The sequence below is a fragment of the Carassius gibelio genome, chromosome B16, assembly GCF_023724105.1.
Source record: "Carassius gibelio isolate Cgi1373 ecotype wild population from Czech Republic chromosome B16, carGib1.2-hapl.c, whole genome shotgun sequence".
Lineage (NCBI taxonomy): Eukaryota > Metazoa > Chordata > Actinopteri > Cypriniformes > Cyprinidae > Carassius > Carassius gibelio.
In genome coordinates, this window is record NC_068411.1 from 8030422 (window position 1) to 8048758 (window position 18337).

General features: G+C 43.3%; 2 pseudogenes; both read left to right on the forward strand.

Annotated features, from left to right (window-relative positions):
- The first annotated feature begins 1819 nt into the window (after positions 1-1819).
- LOC127974299 (serine/threonine-protein kinase pim-3-like) lies at positions 1820-2913 on the forward strand (annotated as a pseudogene).
- Positions 2914-9792: 6879 nt separating this feature from the next.
- LOC127975098 (serine/threonine-protein kinase pim-3-like) lies at positions 9793-10902 on the forward strand (annotated as a pseudogene).
- Positions 10903-18337: the final 7435 nt, after the last annotated feature.

Below are 18337 nucleotides of genomic sequence, written 5' to 3' on the forward strand. Positions count from 1 at the left end.
TGGTTGGCCAGTTTACATGTCAGTCAGAAGCACTAGACTCAGTGGGCGGTTTTCGTCGGGTTTGAATGACAACGCGTTACTTACTTGGGTAAATTTACAAGTACAGACACTGTGGACGTGAGAGTCGAGAGATATTTACTTAAATTCTAATATAAATTACTTTATTGGGCATGAAAACTCATTGATGGCATGGTGGTAATAAAAATATTCGGGGCTTTACTGAAAACATTCGGGGCTCCAGCCCCCTTAGCCCACCCCTAACGCTATAATAACCTTATAATAATCATTATCTCAGTGAACATATTTTTTCCAGCTCTTAAAAAAGCAACTTTGTAAAGGTTTTATTTTACAGATATTTCACCAGTCGGCGCACATTACGTCACGAAAGTAACGTTACACGACGTCATGCTACAGTCTGCAGCGCGAGCTCGATTGTGCGTGAATCGAATCTGAGTTGCTATAGCAACCTGTAAGTTCCATCTGCAGCTATAAAAGTCTGAAGTCTTCTGTTTCTGATTGTTGTGTGTTTGAAGACGAGACTCGAGACACACTTTATTGTCTGAAGGAGTTCGGAGCATTTCTGAGTTTAGATTATTCTGAGGAGAGTTTTATTTGATTTATTTGTTTTTATTTGGTTTCAGGTGTTATTTCTTTTTCTTATCTATTATTTCTTTTCTCATTGTGAAGGAGAGATATTAAGGATATTTTCGATGGCTCACATGGGCGAAAGACAAGGTGAGTGTTTTAATTTTTCATATTTGTTGTTGGTTTGGTTTGAAGTTGTATTGTTAGATTACCCTTACATTAATAACGCTGTGCAGTTCAGCAGATTTATCTCGAACACTAGTGAAACAAGCATATATTGTACATTTTTTATAAAAAGTGTATTGTGTGTCACTTCACATGATTGGTTTCATCTCGGATGTGCATTATTTTCAATAATAATCTGACCAGAGTCGATTATTCCACTTATACCACGGTTAACAAATCTCAAGACATTGTTGAGCTGATTTATTTGAAGAAATTCATTAAAAGCAGAAGAAAGTCAAACAGTGTGAAACAGTGAAGTGGTGCTCTCTCAGCTTTGGGTCGCTCCAGATCCACTGCTGTTTTAACCCAGATGGCTGCTGGTCAGGAGGCTGGGAGACAGTGTGGAGACCACATTCAGAAAGCACTGTCAACCCCGACCCGGCCTGGCTATATCTGTCCTGTGCCTTCTGAGTCGACTCAAAGGAAGAGGAAGAGACAGAGCTCGGAGGATGAAGATCCCAGACCCACCAAACGCTCTGCTGAAGGTCAGGCTGATTCTCAAGACATGGCTGAATTAAGTGATTTGCCATTGACATGTTCATTCACTGATGATGATTACAGGAACAGTCTTGTAGTCGCCTGTTTTCTCATTTCTTGTGATCGTGTGATTGTTGCAGATGCGTATATAAAGGGCCCAATGCTGGGTCAAGGTGGATTCGGCTCTGTGTTTGCTGGGACCCGCAGCTCTGATGGATTGCCAGTAAGACATTTTCTTTCCTCCTCGATTCATTCAAACAGCCCTCATTCACGACACTCGTGACATAAACTGTATTTAATCTGTACAGAGCTTGAGGTTATTGTCATCATTAGCAGGTGTAAAATACTGTGGTTCATCTGTCTGCAGGTGGCCATCAAGTACGTGACTAAAGACGAGGAGCACGAGGACGTGGAAGTTGTAAGTTCAGTCACATGTAGGGTTTGATACACACATAAAGCCACACTCAGGCCTCTAGCGATGACTCAAGGGTCTGCTGTCTCTGCCGCTGCAGGAAGGTCAGGGTCTGCTGCCGCTGGAGGTCGCGTTGATGACCCGAGTCAATTCAGCTCCTGTCTGTCCCAGTGTCCTGAAGCTGCTGGAGTGGTTTGACCATCCCGAACGCTACGTCATGATCCTGGAACGGCCGGATCCTTGCCAGGATCTCCACAGTTTCTGTGAGGAGAATGGCTGTCTGGATGAGAGCCAGGCCAAGAAGGTGCTGCTGCAGCTCATCGACGCTCTCAAACACTGCGAGAGCCGCGGCGTCTTCCACCGGGACGTCAAGCCACAGAACCTGCTCATTTGCACCGATACCAGCGAGATCAAGCTGCTGGACTTTGGCTGCGGACACCTCCTGAAGGACTCGCAGTATGAAGAGTTTGCAGGTTGGTCAGGAGGAGATCTCTGTGGAAGTGTGTGTTTTGGACTGGAAGCGTTTGAGCTGATCTCTTGCTCTTCTGGGGTCTCTCAGGCACTCTTTCATACGCCCCTCCGGAGTGGTTTCGTTCCCACAGCTATCGTGCCGGAGCAGCCACTGCTTGGTCGCTGGGTTTGACGCTCTACAAGCTCCTGTGCGGCTCTCTACCTTTCCAAAGCGCACGGAGGGTTCGCAGACTGCGCTTCCCGAGTCACCTGTCTGCAGGCAAGAGATGGCAAACATGCAGCTGTTCACAGTCAGAAATCAGGGCCGGAGCGAGCAGAAGTTGATGTTGTGTTGCTCAAGTACTGTGTTGTATGTGACAGACTGCCGTCAGTTGATTAGATGGTGTCTTAGAGCAGCAGCGGACGAGCGTCCCAGCTTACAGGACATTGAACAGCATCCCTGGTTATGCTCCACAGGTGGCCAATCACAGCACACTCATCTCAATGACTCCGTGTTGATTTGGCAGTTGGATTGTCCTGTCAGGATCAATGTAGGTAACTGTCTGTAATTGTGAACATAGTGTGAGCAGGAGTGCAGGACACAGGAGCAGCAGAGACAGCTGGACACCTGCAGTGAGGACGAGTGGACAGCAGGCGTTTCATGTGTTTTGTAATGCTGTGCTTCACTCTGGAGCGTGACTGAGGGCTCTGTGTGGATGCTGGAGGAGCTGGACACGCAGTGCCGGCTCAAACCAGAGTCCTGAAGCTACAGAGATCCGCTCCAGACTGAGCCTAAACCAGCATGCAGAGACAAAAACATCAAAACCTTAGGAATTATTTAATTACTTAACTGAAACCTACAGAAAACATTTCTGTTATTTGAAATAAAATAACCTTTAACTGAATCTAAAAATCGAAATCTTAATAAAAACCATAATAGCATCTCATTGTCACAGCTTGTTAAAAATAAAGATGTCGCAGTCGTCAGAAGAATGCAGATCAGATTTATTTTGCGTTAGCATGAAGCTGCAGTTTCACAAAACATGAATTACACTTACGAGTGAGAGTAAAATGCTGCAAATCATTTTTTCTTACGCTTGAAACACGATTTACACCTTTACAAATCTTCTCTTGTGCATGCAAATTTAATTTAAACTCACAGTCTTATGTACACTTCCACAACTCCAGCCCTGCAAATATAAATATAAATATATGCAAATATTGTAGTCATTGCTTTACCTTCATAAATGACTGTGTTATTTAAACTAGTTTAAAGCCAAATAGGAGAAACACTGTGCAACAAACGAGACAGCCAGAAGACTTTTCAATCTAAACATTGCCATCATTTACCATGGGATTGTGACAGAAATGTGGGATATTCACACTGAATTCCATTAAGTAAAAAAAAAAAAACTTTTTCAGAATAAATATAAAAACCTTATAAAAGGTTGGTATTATTTTTATGGATGCTACTGATTTTAATAAACAAAAATGTTACCACTGCATCCTAATGTGCATTTCTAAGAGACAAAGAAGTGGTTTTATTATTAATATTATCAGGCAACCCAAACCTATTTCTGGATTTTAAACAATATCACTCATTAGAACATGCAGAAGACCAAGAAATACATTTTTCTATTTAGATATGTATTTTGTAAAGAAACATTAATGGTCTGGTTTCTACAACTTTAACTTTAGAACATAAATTTAGCTTTAAACTGGAGAAAAATAAAGATTTGACTTATATTGTGATAATTATCGATATCAACTGATATGAAAAAAAAAAATCGTGAATTTTTTTTTTGGCCATATCGCCCAGCTCTTAGATGAAGATACAGAAGTGCCTTGATGCCTTCCTTGGAGTGTGTCCTCTAAAGACAGCATTTTTGAGTTTAAAGGGGGGTGAAATGCTCGTTTTCACTCAATATCCTGTTAATCTTGAGTACCTATAGAGTAGTACTGCATCCTTCATAACTCCAAAAAGTCTTTATTCATAAGAGAAAGATAGTCTGTACCGATTTTTCCTGGAAAAACACGAGCGCCTGGAGGTGTGACGTGTGGGCGGAGCTAAAGAATGACGAGCGCCAGTAGGCTTTTGCGTTGAGAGCGTCTGGAAGCTGTGACATTACCGTGAGGGAAAAACACATCCAAAACAAACCATGGCTAACAGTCAGATTCAGCGTATATTTATGATCCAGAATCAGATACAGAGGCTGAAATTTAACAAGAGCAGCATCAGAAATGACGTCTCTATGTGGTATGTACTGAAACTGTATATATTTGCTTAGCAGTTTTGGAAAATGACTAAGTTCCACTTTATGTCGTCTTTTTTTTTTTTTTTTCTTTTTTTTTTTAAGCTGTACATGTGGAAAGTGCAGTTTGATGACAACATTGCATGTTGTTTACTTGATGTGCTTACGCGCCGATAGCTAAGTTAACAACACAGAGATATTTGAAGCAGTTTTACTCACCGCCTGCTGTTCCAACACACGATCGTAACCCTTTTTCGTTGGGATTGCATTATCCTTAAGAAATAAAGGATGTGCAAATCCGTCGTCAAACTGGGCCTTGTTTGTAAAACAAGCATCTTCGAAATGCAGGGAACAAACAAAAACACTTGCACAACTCCGTTGATGCTCTGTAAAAATAAACTCCATCCACTGGTCCCTTAATGCTGTTTTTTTTGGTAATCTGTGCAGGGTTGTCTTGCCCTGGCAACCAAAAACACACTTCTTTTGTGACATTTCGCTCTCGCTCTGATCAGTGAATGTCTCTGCTCCGCTCTGCTATACGGGAGCGCGCACTCTTCCGGCAGAAGTGCCTCAGGACCCATATAAGGAAATTCCGCTCCATCTAACGTCACACAGAGCCATACTCGAAAAAAACTTTCCGAAACTTGTGACAAACTGGTAGATGACAAACTCCTTCAAACGTACAACTTAATTTTTGAAACTTTGTCCATGTTTAGCATGGGAATCCAACTCTTTAACAGTGTAAAAAACACCCCCCCCCCCCCCTTTAAGAATGTAGCTGAAATTTCAATGGTTCGGCTCTGGGGGTGATCTCTGTGAATCCGTCAATCAGGCGAGTACATTGAGAACCACTGAACCAGTGTCTATGAGTGTTTTTATAGTCTATGAGTTTACCTGATCTCGGATCAGTTTCATCAATTTTTAGACATTTTAATGAGACATCTGAGAAATTAAAAGGATGAGAAGTAGTTAATAGCCTCTAACTGGCCTCTTTATAAACATATAAAGCAAGCCCTGCTAATGAATATAAAACATTTTTAAAACCACATACTATACAGGCACTTCATATTGGTATTTTATTATTTTTATTGCATTTAATGTATTTAACTTTCAATAAAATGTGCTTATGAAGCGGTGTAAGCATGGTTTAGCCTGAGTTTTATTTGTTTGCATGTACACAGTTTTGACCAGCAGGCGTCACTAGCGATCAGTAGGCGCTTCAAAACCAGTGATGCCAAGTCCGCTTGTTATACACAGGCGGCAAGGAAGTCGACCGGAAGTTGAAGTCGGCTGCGTGCCGCCATCTTGTAGCAGAACTTCACTTGAGTTAGCATCCCATTGACTCCCATTCATTTTGGCGTCACTTTGACAGCGAATAACTTTACATCTGAGGCGTTTAAAGACTCCGTTTGTCCATTTTTTATTTCTAAAGATACACGACAATGTATAAAGTGCTCCATTACCTTCTTTGTTACATTATGGCCCTGTAGAAACAGTTTTTGTAAAAATAGGCTAACGATTGTGTCATAACCACTCGACTCTCTGTCGCATTACCGTACAGACAGGAGGAGAAGCTCGCAGGCAATTAACTTAATATGGCGTACTGGCGTTACATTTTAAAATACTATACAGAATAATTAATCAGAATACTTACTCCTGCTCACTCACGCCAAAGAACTCCCCGCTCAAGCTCGCCGTCTCTGCAAGATTAATGATGGCAGTTTGAGTCTGCACTTCAGAAACCGAAGTGCTAAAAAAACGCTAAAAATGGGGGTTGGGGGGGTTGTTTCTAATGTGTAGTTACTTATTTGGGCTTGTTTCCAGCTCCATAATAAGTTATGAAGCAGATAGTTTCTATATGTTATTTAAACGTAGTTCTAGCCTGTTCTCTCTGTCCCTCCCTTTTCCCCATACACACAGTAGACAGCAGAGTTTTTTTTCCTACCCACGTCCTGCTTCTAATTGGCTCTGACCCAGTACTAGCCAATCAGAGGCAGAGCAGGGCAATCTGATTTTTTTTTCTCACTACGTTTCGTTGTGTTTAATCCTGAAGCATGTCCACGGCAGGATTTAATCCAACAAGATAAACATCGGGCCACGCCGCTAGCGAGAACGCGGCAGCTGTGTGAGCCGTCATAAACTGGCCATCTTTGCCAGCCTCTTGTGCCGTCCCTCAAACTCTGAAGAGTGTCTGAGGGGGAGCTCAAATGAAAGCTCAGTTCAATGACGCTCGAGGTGCCTTTGCTGCAAGACAGTCAATGTTAGAGCGTGGGGGTTGAGAACGAGAGGCTTTTCGTTAAGAACCGCCATAAGAGAAGTAAATTTGCCGAAATTAGACACGACTCGATACGCCTTCGACGAGACTTAGGCCGCGGCCGAGTTCAGCGTGATCCGTTCGGCTAGAGAGGTAGTCAACACGGCATCGCTGTATAATAGCAGTCATGTCACTGACATGGCGGCATTCGTGACATGTGTTGATTAAGGTTGCTTCCAGGACCTCAAAAACTCTTGGTGGAGGTCCGTGAGAAGGGTAGCGGCTCATGGGGGCGGGGGGGTGGGGTGTTGGGGGTGGCGATAGTTTATCCACCACGCGGATAGCCACATAAATAGCTCACTGAGGAAGGGGAGGCGCGTTTCTCCTGTCCACTCGGAGGGAGAGAACCGCGTATGCCGGCCAGAGCCTACTCTGAGTTCGAAGCCGCAGTTAGACAAACATAGTAGAAAAAGCTAATCTGCTCTGATTAACACGCTCGAGTGGGGGAGAGCGAGCAAGTGGAAAAACTCCAGTGCATCACTGTATTCATAGTCAAGCCGCACATATCGCCCCAAACAACACCTCGTGCTGGGCCTCGGCGACCGCAGAAGCGAACGGTGGGGGTTAGACACGAGGCGACTTAAGAAATACACTACAGAGCGCGGATACCTTTATTTTTTTTTATTTTATTTTTTTACCATAGGCGTAGGCTATCACAGAGAGAACATGTAGAGAGGCTGCTAACAAATCTCTCATGAGTGCCTCTTTGTGATAAACCCATTATACGGCTCTTACCTTTCGTTGACTCATCGCGGAGGAGTTAAGGAGTTAAACACTGCAGAAACCGCTGGAGAACGCGAGATGATTCTTAGGGCACAGATGATTCGCTTCCCTGAAGGAATGAAATCTGAGCGAAATGGCGCACGGCACCCAGGTATACGATTCGTGCGCATGTGTAGAGCGGTGACAAGCGCCATTTGACCAATAGGATTGGCGGGATTGTTTAGGGCTTCAGACATTCGTCACACCGAAAGTGTTCCCATAGTGGTGACGTCACCGCAGCATTGAAGTGACCTATGAAAGGGAACTTGAACATCTCCACAAGCTGTGAGGAGTCTACAGTAGCAAAGACTTTTTCAATTAGGCCTATTGTTTATGCTTTTGGATCTGAATCTTTTCAATTCAATAATCAGGCTTAATATTTTGTATTTTAGGTTCATTTTGAACACAAAGTATGCGCTGCCTGCAAATGTAATTGTGCAAGTGTAATTTGTTTATTATTTCTCATAATATTAATATCGGAGCTGTGAAAGTATAAGTTTTCAGGATGTTTAATATTTTTTGCAAATCAGTCCTGTTACATTATCATGCTTTTTTTATACAGTGCACACAAACAACTATGTTTTAACATGTTTAGTGTGTGTCTACCCTGTGTCTCTCTTGATAACTGATGATGATGATGATGATGATAATAGCGCTCTGCTCTTCGTTGTTCATAATCTCTAGGACTAGCTCACAGCGCTCTCTGCTGGTGAAAATAATCACAATCTAATCATAAATTAATCGTATGATATAATAATCATTATCTCAGTGGACATGTTTTTTTTTCCAGCCCTTAAAAAAAGCAACTTTGTAAAGGTTTTATTTTACAGATATCTCACCAGTCGGCGCACACTACGTCACGAAAGTAACGTTACACGACGTCATGCTACAGTCTGCAGCGCGAGCTCGATTGTGCGTGAATCGAATCTGAGTTGCTATAGCAACCTGTAAGTTCCATCTGCAGCTATAAAAGTCTGAAGTCTTCTGTTTCTGATTGTTGTGTGTTTGAAGACGAGACTCTCGAGACACACTTTTATGTCTGAAGGAGTTCGGAGCATTTCTGAGTTTAGATTATTCTGAGGAGAGTTTTATTTGATTTATTTGTTTTTATTTGGTTTCAGGTGTTATTTCTTTTTCTTATCTATTATTTCTTTTCTCATTGTGAAGGAGAGATATTAAGGATATTTTCGATGGCTCACATGGGCGAAAGACAAGGTGAGTGTTTTAATTTTTCATATTTGTTGTTGGTTTGGTTTGAAGTTGTATTGTTAGATTACCCTTACATTAATAACGTTGTGCAGTTTAGCAGATTTATCTCAAACACTAGTGAAATAAGCATATATTGTACATTTTTTATAAAAAGTGTATAATGTGTCACTTCACAAGATTGTTTTCATCTCGGATGTGCATTATTTTCAATAATAATCTGACCAGAGTCGATTATTCCACTTATACCACGGTTAACAAACCTCAAGACATTGTTGAGCTGATTTATTTGAAGATATTCATTAAAAGCAGAAGAAAGTCAAACAGTGTGAAACAGTGAAGTGGTGCTCTCTCAGCTTTGGGTCGCTCCAGATCCACTGCTGTTTTAACCCAGATGGCTGCTGGTCAGGAGGCTGGGAGACAGTGTGGAGACCACATTCAGAAAGCACTGTCAACCCCGACCCGGCCTGGCTATATCTGTCCTGTGCCTTCTGAGTCGACTCAAAGGAAGAGGAAGAGACAGAGCTCGGAGGATGAAGATCCCAGACCCACCAAACGCTCTGCTGAAGGTCAGGCTGATTCTCAAGACATGGCTGAATTAAGTGATTTGCCATTGACATGTTCATTCACTGATGATGATTACAGGAACAGTCTTGTAGTCGCCTGTTTTCTCATTTCTTGTGATCGTGTGATTGTTGCAGATGCGTATATAAAGGGCCCAATGCTGGGTCAAGGTGGATTCGGCTCTGTGTTTGCTGGGACCCGCAGCTCTGATGGATTGCCAGTAAGACATTTTCTTTCCTCCTCGATTCATTCAAACAGCCCTCATTCACGACACTCGTGACATAAACTGTATTTAATCTGTACGGAGCTTGAGGTTATTGTCATCATTAGCAGGTGTAAAATACTGTGGTTCATCTGTCTGCAGGTGGCCATCAAGTACGTGACTAAAGACGAGGAGCACGAGGACGTGGAAGTTGTAAGTTCAGTCACATGTAGGGTTTGATACACACATAAAGCCACACTCAGGCCTCTAGCGATGACTCAAGGGTCTGCTGTCTCTGCCGCTGCAGGAAGGTCAGGGTCTGCTGCCGCTGGAGGTCGCGTTGATGACCCGAGTCAATTCAGCTCCTGTCTGTCCCAGTGTCCTGAAGCTGCTGGAGTGGTTTGACCATCCCGAATGCTACGTCATGATCCTGGAACGGCCGGATCCTTGCCAGGATCTCCACAGTTTCTGTGAGGAGAACGGCTGTCTGGATGAGAGCCAGGCCAAGAAGGTGCTGCTGCAGCTCATCGACGCTCTCAAACACTGCGAGAGCCGCGGCGTCTTCCACCGGGACGTCAAGCCACAGAACCTGCTCATTTGCACCGATACCAGCGAGATCAAGCTGCTGGACTTTGGCTGCGGACACCTCCTGAAGGACTCGCAGTATGAAGAGTTTGCAGGTTGGTCAGGAGGAGATCTCTGTGGAAGTGTGTGTTTTGGACTGGAAGCGTTTGAGCTGATCTCTTGCTCTTCTGGGGTCTCTCAGGCACTCTTTCATACGCCCCTCCGGAGTGGTTTCGTTCCCACAGCTATCGTGCCGGAGCAGCCACTGCTTGGTCGCTGGGTGTGACGCTCTACAAGCTCCTGTGCGGCTCTCTACCTTTCCAAAGCGCACAGAGGGTTCGCAGACTGCGCTTCCCGAGTCACCTGTCTGCAGGCAAGAGATGGCAAACATGCAGCTGTTCACAGTCAGAAATCAGGGCCGGAGCGAGCAGAAGTTGATGTTGTGTTGCTCAAGTACTGTGTTGTATGTGACAGACTGCCGTCAGTTGATTAGATGGTGTCTTAGAGCAGCAGCGGACGAGCGTCCCAGCTTACAGGACATTGAACAGCATCCCTGGTTACGCTCCACAGGTGGCCAATCACAGCACACTCATCTCAATGACTCCGTGTTGATTGGACAGTTGGATTGTCCTGTCAGGATCAATGTAGGTAACTGTCTGTAATTGTGAACATAGTGTGAGCAGGAGTGCAGGACACAGGAGCAGCAGAGACAGCTGGACACCTGCAGTGAGGACGAGTGGACAGCAGGCGTTTCATGTGTTTTGTAATGCTGTGCTTCACTCTGGAGCGTGACTGAGGGCTCTGTGTGGATGCTGGAGGAGCTGGACACGCAGCGCCGGCTCAAACCAGAGTCCTGATGCTACAGAGATCCGCTCCAGACTGAGCCTAAACCAGCATGCAGCTCTTGTCATAAGGAAGATTTGCCTTCTGGCAAATTGCACCCTGGGCACAACACTAATTAGCCCATAAGAAACCATAGTGACTAACGAATAAAGACAAAGGAAATTAATATAGAAAAAGTCAAACTTAAGCAAACACAAACATGGGGTTGGTAAAATCTATTCCAATTCCAGAATCGGATACTTGTTGTATAATTAAAATTTCCATTATGCCTATAAATTCCTGTGTGCTCATCTTTTTTTAGGTGGCAAAATGAGGCTTTTAAAAATTTATTTATATTTGAATCATTCATTCAAGAGATTCGTTCAAAAACACTGATTCACTCAGTTATGAAACAAGAAAGGATCAGATTTGTTATCTTCTTGGGCCAGCGCAAAACCCTCATTTGGTGTTAAAAATCTACTGTCAGGATTTACTAAAGACACCTGGGACATTATCGCTGAAAAGGCATGAACAGTCATTTTTGCGACTCGTTAAATTAAGTGATTCATCTGCGTATCAATAGAGCGAGCCTGAGTACCACTAGTCACTCTAGTACCACTTTGAGCATCACTGATTTAAACTATTATCTCTTTGATTAAAGCCCTGTCCCAAATGGCAACCTAAACCCTTGTAGAATTTCGGGTAGAAGTCTGCTACAGACTCAAATGTGCACCAACTACTGATCTATAGCAAAGTCCTATCAAGACAGGTCATGTAACTCAGTGGCCATCTTTGAAATGCCTCTGTCATGCAAGTGCAGCTCGGGGAACATCAAATTCTCCAAAACTGTTCAGTAAGCTTACTATTAAATTTCATATTTAAAATCACCAAAGCAATATGACAACAGCTGTGTCATAAATGTTGCTACTTTTGCTCAAATAGTGTTATAAAAAAGCTTATTCCTCAGGCTAGATCAGGCAGTGTGCACAGTCCTAAAAGCACGTCTCCGAGTGCTGACTGTTTCTATAGCAAGCGGGACACTTCTAACAGCAGCTGCAGTGACCCGCTCACTTTACCGATTAGTGATTGGCTCTTTCATTCAGAAGGCGGGGCTTACTGTGATTGAACAGCTATATTGAGTGTAGCATTTTTCCCCATTCAAAACTATACGAGTGACTTGTCTAGGGTATATTATCTTTGTCTATAATAGAGAGCAGGATTGCTCAGTCCTGTTTCCCTTTCAAATGTTTACTTCACGTTGTGTATGGGTAAAAATCCTGTTTACTCTGTTAATGAAGCCTGATTTGTTCATGTTTGTGTAGCTGCACAAACCAATGCCACATTAGCCTGCTAGAAAGGGCAGAGCGACATGTATAAAAGTTGGCTCGCAGTGGCATTTCATCATAACCTTCTCCTTCAGCAACGAGGATCATTTTCTTTACACTGTGCAAGAAGAAGAAGAAGGAAGATGGAAAGAAACTCAACCTACTCGCTGCTGTTGAAAGAGCCACAGCAGAGGACAAATCTCCCCTGTGGCCATCCGGCGCTTTCTAAAAGAGTAAATTAGAGTATACCCTCGACTAGTGCTGGACCCTGAGACCCAGAAGCCATCCTGATCCATCAGAAAGGAAGAGGAAAAGGTCAGTTCTCGTCTCGGCCAGAACTCCCTCAGCTCACTTTCACCTCACACCTCTGAGCGATGGAGTTTTGTTTCCCACGGGTCACGTCCTGCAGGTGCAGCCCGTACCCCATCATCATCACCACCGCTGTGAAAGGAGTCCCCCATCCGAGAATTGCTACACAATTGAAAAAAGTTTTCTCTCAAATCAAAGCATTGCCAGGCTTCACCACAGACCTCTTCCTTTCTAACAAAAGAAGAAAGCCCACCTTGCCTACCCCCGGGAAGGGTTCATCCTGTCGTCCCTGAGCGAAGCGAGATGGCATTTTGATCGCACCAGAGCCTGGCTTAATGTACCAAGATAGTGATACCAAACTCACTAAAAATCATACTAATAAATTATACTATCTACAAAAGTCTGATGAGCCCTGAATATGAAAGTAACGCTTTTAATAACACGTTAAGCCTTTTCCTCCCATAGAAAACCATTATAAGAAAACACTTAAGGTGGCTTAATCTACTAGGACAGTGATTTTATAAAACCAAACTCACTAAGCATCATACTAATAAAGTATACTAGTATGTACAAAAAAATCAAATGAGCCCTGAATATGAATGTAACGCATTTAATAACATGTTAGTACATTAAGCCAGTTAAGGGTTTTCTTATAACGTGTTTCTATGGGAGGAAAAGGCTTAACGTGTTATTAAACAAGTTGCTTTCATATTCAGGGCTCATCTGTTTTTTTTATGTTTTTTTTATAGTGTACTTTATTAGCATGAAGTTTAGTGAGTTTGGTCTGTTAATATCACTGTCTTAGTACATTAAGCCATGTTAAGCGTTTTTCACGTTAAGGGTTTTAGAATAATGTCCCTGGCGCACACGTATTCCAGCAATTCAAACTTACATCACAGTCTGTTCATTATCAAAATAAAAGAGTCAACTAAACATTTGAAAGGTTACACTAGTCAGTTTAAATAGTTCATAATATACCGATTCACTGTGCTGTTATGCCAAGGACGTTTTTGCTCATATGAAGAGGATGATCTTTTTCGTCTATGCGAATGTGTGTAAAATACAAGCCATTATTACATTATAATTAATAGTTTAACATTCAAATACATTGTGAATATGGAAACATTTGGAGTTGTGCAGAATGAGACATGAGCAATAACCTCCACATTGTCACGATCATCAGCAGGAGTGCCAATGAACTCCAGCAGAGGGCACTCCACTCAGGACTTTTACATTTTGTGTCCATTCTCAACTCCATTTCCCAGAATCCCATGCTAAGGGCTAATCACCACCAGGTGTCTCCCATTACCACTCCCCTATATAAACTGTGTTTGGACTCTCATTAAGTGAGAAGTCTTGTTTAGCTTGTCTTACATTTCTGAGTGGTTTCCCTGTGTTTCTTCCTTCCGTGTCTGACTTTTGGATTGTTATACAGACTGTGATTCTTTGCTGCCTGCCCCGATCTCTGCATGATTATTGTTACCGATTCTGGATATCTCTGACATACCTGACACCGTTCCTGATTACTACCTGTCTGACCCTTCTTACATTCAAATTTCTGCATATGGATCCGAACATATTTGTCTCCACATTACACAAATAAATCTAGCCAAAGCCCTGTCATCATAATCACATAAAAAGATTTTATGTGAGCAACAGTGTGTTTGATGGAAACGGTTCACTTACTGCGCAGCACAACCACACGTGCCACATTAAATGCCATAATGTCAGTTGAAAACACTGCAATTGTGCTTTAAAATACAACAATGAGCACCACAAAACCATTTAAAGAGGTGCGTTCAGGTCAACAGTCAACAAATTAAAATGACCTCAAATGTATGGAGCGCTCTCTTAATTTGATCAAATAATCATAATCACATCTATTCATTTTATAATCCTGCTACTAGCATTTAATTGAAAACTCCTTTAATTCAAGTGAGAAAGCGTTTTGGGTGTGTGTGTGTGTGTGTGTGTGGCTTTTGCACATCCTGTCATCGGTGGCTGCAATAGGTGCATTTTGCAGCATTAAGGTTAACTATTAATTGATTAATCGATCGTAATAACTTGCGGTTTGGCTGGTAAGGGACTACAACAAGCTTCCTGGGTCTGTTATGTCATGAACCTAGATAAACCCCGCTCCCAGGGAACATGCAACACAGAGGGTGAAGCCATGTTGTGTTGCTTTAGAGAAGGGGAAGAGAAAACTATGGGTGCATATATGAATCGCAGTTCTGTCTTCTAATGACTGTAATTGATTCATGTCTAAATGTTCTAAAGCAGCTGTTCTCAATCCTGTTCCTCTCTCTCTCTCTCTCTCAGCTCCAACAAACTTAACACTTATTTTCACATAGCAATGAGAAGCGCTATACATGGATGCTGTAATCAGAGTAAAACCATATTTTAAAAGCTAACAGAAGCAGTAGCATTTACAAACAACAGTGTATCTAAAAGTTTGAGACGACAACAAACAAACATACCATTAAGAGCCATGCTTCCGCAGGTTCTTCACGATCCTTTTCATTAATATTATCTGTGTCTCAATTGGGCTCAAAATTATAAGCAATAAAGAGGACAACTGGAGCACATTCTGAGCTTGAGGGGTGGGATGTTCAGATGCGGTTGAGGCAGTTTAGCGAATCATAACACACTGAGCCATCCGACCAGTCTCAGGCCAGCATATTTCTGAGGCAGGGGCTTCATAAAAACAGGAAATAATTGAGGCATCTTTGAGAAAAGGGACAGATCGGTGTTGAATAAAGGTAAATTATGTGAAAAATAATGTGTTTTTAAAAAAACAAAGCATGAGCACATGTTAGGCTGCACCCCATAAACTCAATCAAGCCTAGAAAAAACCAAGTCAACCACCCCTTTAACATATGGATCCTCAACGGGAGCTTACGCAGCTCCCAGCGAGAGTGTGTTATACCATTTTAGAGACTAGAGAACCATCTACACACTTATGGCATCAAATGGTCAGTCTTTCGTGACTGGTGAACTGCACAAAGTGTCTGAACCCAGTATCTTGTGATGTGTCCCAAGGGCTATACTTTCTACAAGAGTTGTTGGACAATGGGCACGCCCCTTACACACTCAAAGTTTACGTGGCTGCTATCTCAGCGAATCATTACCTCGAAGCTGGCAATTCAATTGACAGAAACGATCTAATCATTAAGTTCTTGAAGGGCACCCAGAGATTAAACCCTCCTCGTCTTCAGACCGTACCGATCTGGGACTTGTCATCAGTCCTTAGGACCTTCAAGCCACTAGTGCCCTTTCAAGCCACTACATTCAGCTGAACTACGCCCATTGTCACTGAAAACTGCTCTGCTTCTGGCACTAGAGCCATGAGCCTGTTCAGACAGTCAGAGCAGCTTTTTGTTCACAATGTTAAGTAAACATTTGAAAGAGAATGCTCCAGTTACTGACATAACCTCGGTTCCCAGAGATAAGGTAATGAGTGTTGTGTCATTTGCCATGCAATAAACTGTACACGAGTCGATGACTATCGCTTCAGTCTAATTATTCTGATGAAATGGTGCTGCAAGCCAATTTACAAATTGGCTCTGCCCTTTCTGGTGGGCGTAAGTGCCATTGGTTTGTGCATCTACACAAATGTGAACAAATCAGGCTGCAGTAACAGGGTAAACAGATGTTTACCCATACACAACGGTCTTTCCCTTATCTCAAGGAACTGAGGTTGCATCAGTAACCAGAGCATTTTCGGTGTCTGTTTTAATTCCTTTTCAAGGGAACTTCGAACGGCGCTATGGGGAACACCTTGTCGTGACCCATGTCTGAAGCATAGTTTGAAAAAACACCAATGAGGCGGATCTCTTTCCATGCTACCAAGCAGGCCGACTATGGTGGCCATGGTGGTAGCGGAGAGACATCTGTGGACGAACCTGGCAGACACCGAGAAGAAAGAAAAGGCTTTCTTTAGGGATGCACCGAAATTTCGGCCACCGAAAATTTTCGGCCGAAAATGGCCTTTTCGGTTTTCGGCCGATAGACTTTTATCACCGAAACAACACGGCCAAAATGTTGGAATAATTTCTTTCGGTGTTTCGGTTTCGGTTTTCGGCCTTGGTTTTCTCTTTTTCGGTTTTCGGTATCGGCCAAGAATTTTCATTTCGGTGCATCCCTAGCTTTCTTTCTTCTCAATGCTCAGGTTTTGCCTTCTGAACTTTTCGCTATTTCCGTTGAGGCGGTGATCGAGAAGTTCAGGGAGACGAAGGCGTGCTCTGCTGCTTTCAGATCCTTCATTCCACGAAGGACCAGTTCTGAGCCCAAACAACATAGGGGTCCTGGCCTGTCTCGATCTGAGGATCAAAAACAGGCACAGACAGCTAGTGTTGCGACTCGTGTTCCTCCCCCACCTGCGGGCAGGGGATAAGATGAATCGTGGGTCACTAGGAGGTAAGCAGAAACTAAGGGATGTGATCCAGGCAAGGCAGCGTTCTCATCCGAATCAGAGTGATACCTAGGTATTTATGTAACCCCTCTCACCCGGGTCCTCTCTGACGCTCCTCGAACCCGGGTCTTCCGGCATAGGAGGCGGACGCACTAACAAGGAGGCTAAATGGCTACAGCCACTAGTGCGTCTCTTCAGATCGGGGAGTGAGGTTTACCTGCACAGCACTACTCACTGGCCTCCGTTACACTCACCCCCCTAAACCTCACTCCCATCCAGGTCACGGCACCAATGTAACCCCTCTCACCCGGGTCCTCTATGACGCTCCTCGCACTCGCTCTGAGTGGGGCTTGAACCCGGGTCTCCGGCATGGGAGGCGGACACACTAACAAGGAGGCTAAATGGCTACAGCCACTAGCATCGGATACCTATTTAAACAGGGTGTTGCTACTAGGGATCTGTTGAGACAGCTCCTTCAGCAAGCTCCCTGCCATGCTTCGGACGCAAGCTTCAGACCGAGAAGTGAATGACGTGTTCTCCCAGTGCCTGTTTATAGTCGCGCCAGTAGTGACATCAGAGGCTGTCACCGGCCAACTCGTTGGTGTTTTTTCAACGTATGTTTCAGACACGGGTCACATCGAGGTGTTCCCCATAGCGCCCCTAGAGGACGCAGTGTCTCGTTCCCTACTCAGGGAACCATGGTTACATTCGTAACCTGAGACATTTACAGCAGTTTGAAAGCAATCCAAAAATACACTGTAAAAGCCATTAACTATAAATATATATATATATATTTATGTTATGTTTATTGGTACATAGAAATGCAAAACATACAGTTTACATACAAAACATACAGGCAATATTTTATATTTATAGTCCATTGCACTGTTTACCAGACTGCATTGTCAGGGGCGGCAGTGGCTCAGTGGTTCATGTAGGTTATCTACAAACCGGAAGGTTGGTGGTTCAATCCCCGGCTCCACCTGACCAAGTGTCAAGGTGTCCTTGAGCAAGACACCTTGAGCAAGACACCCAGCTGCTCCTGATGAGCTGGATGGCGCCTTGAATGGCTGACACTGCAGTCGGTGTGTGAATGGGTGAGTGTGAGGCAAATTGTAAAGCGCTTTGGTTGGCCATGTGGTCTGTTGAAAGCGCTATATAAATGCAGTCCATTTACCGAATACAGATTAAAGATTATTACAGAAATACAGATTATTGAGCGGTGCAGTAGGACTATCTAACAGTAGTTAAAATTCTTCTGATTTTGTCTTGTGATAGTCTAGTAAACTATATATAAGCCTTCTTTGCACATTTATAACACCTTTGAAATAGCAGAGAATCCGTGCTTTAAAACCAACTAAAATAGAGCTGTGAGTAGAGGAACCAAGGTGCACTAGTTTTTTTATATAATTATATTGAGTGCTATTGCAGAATTTGTAAAAACTGTCCATCTACTC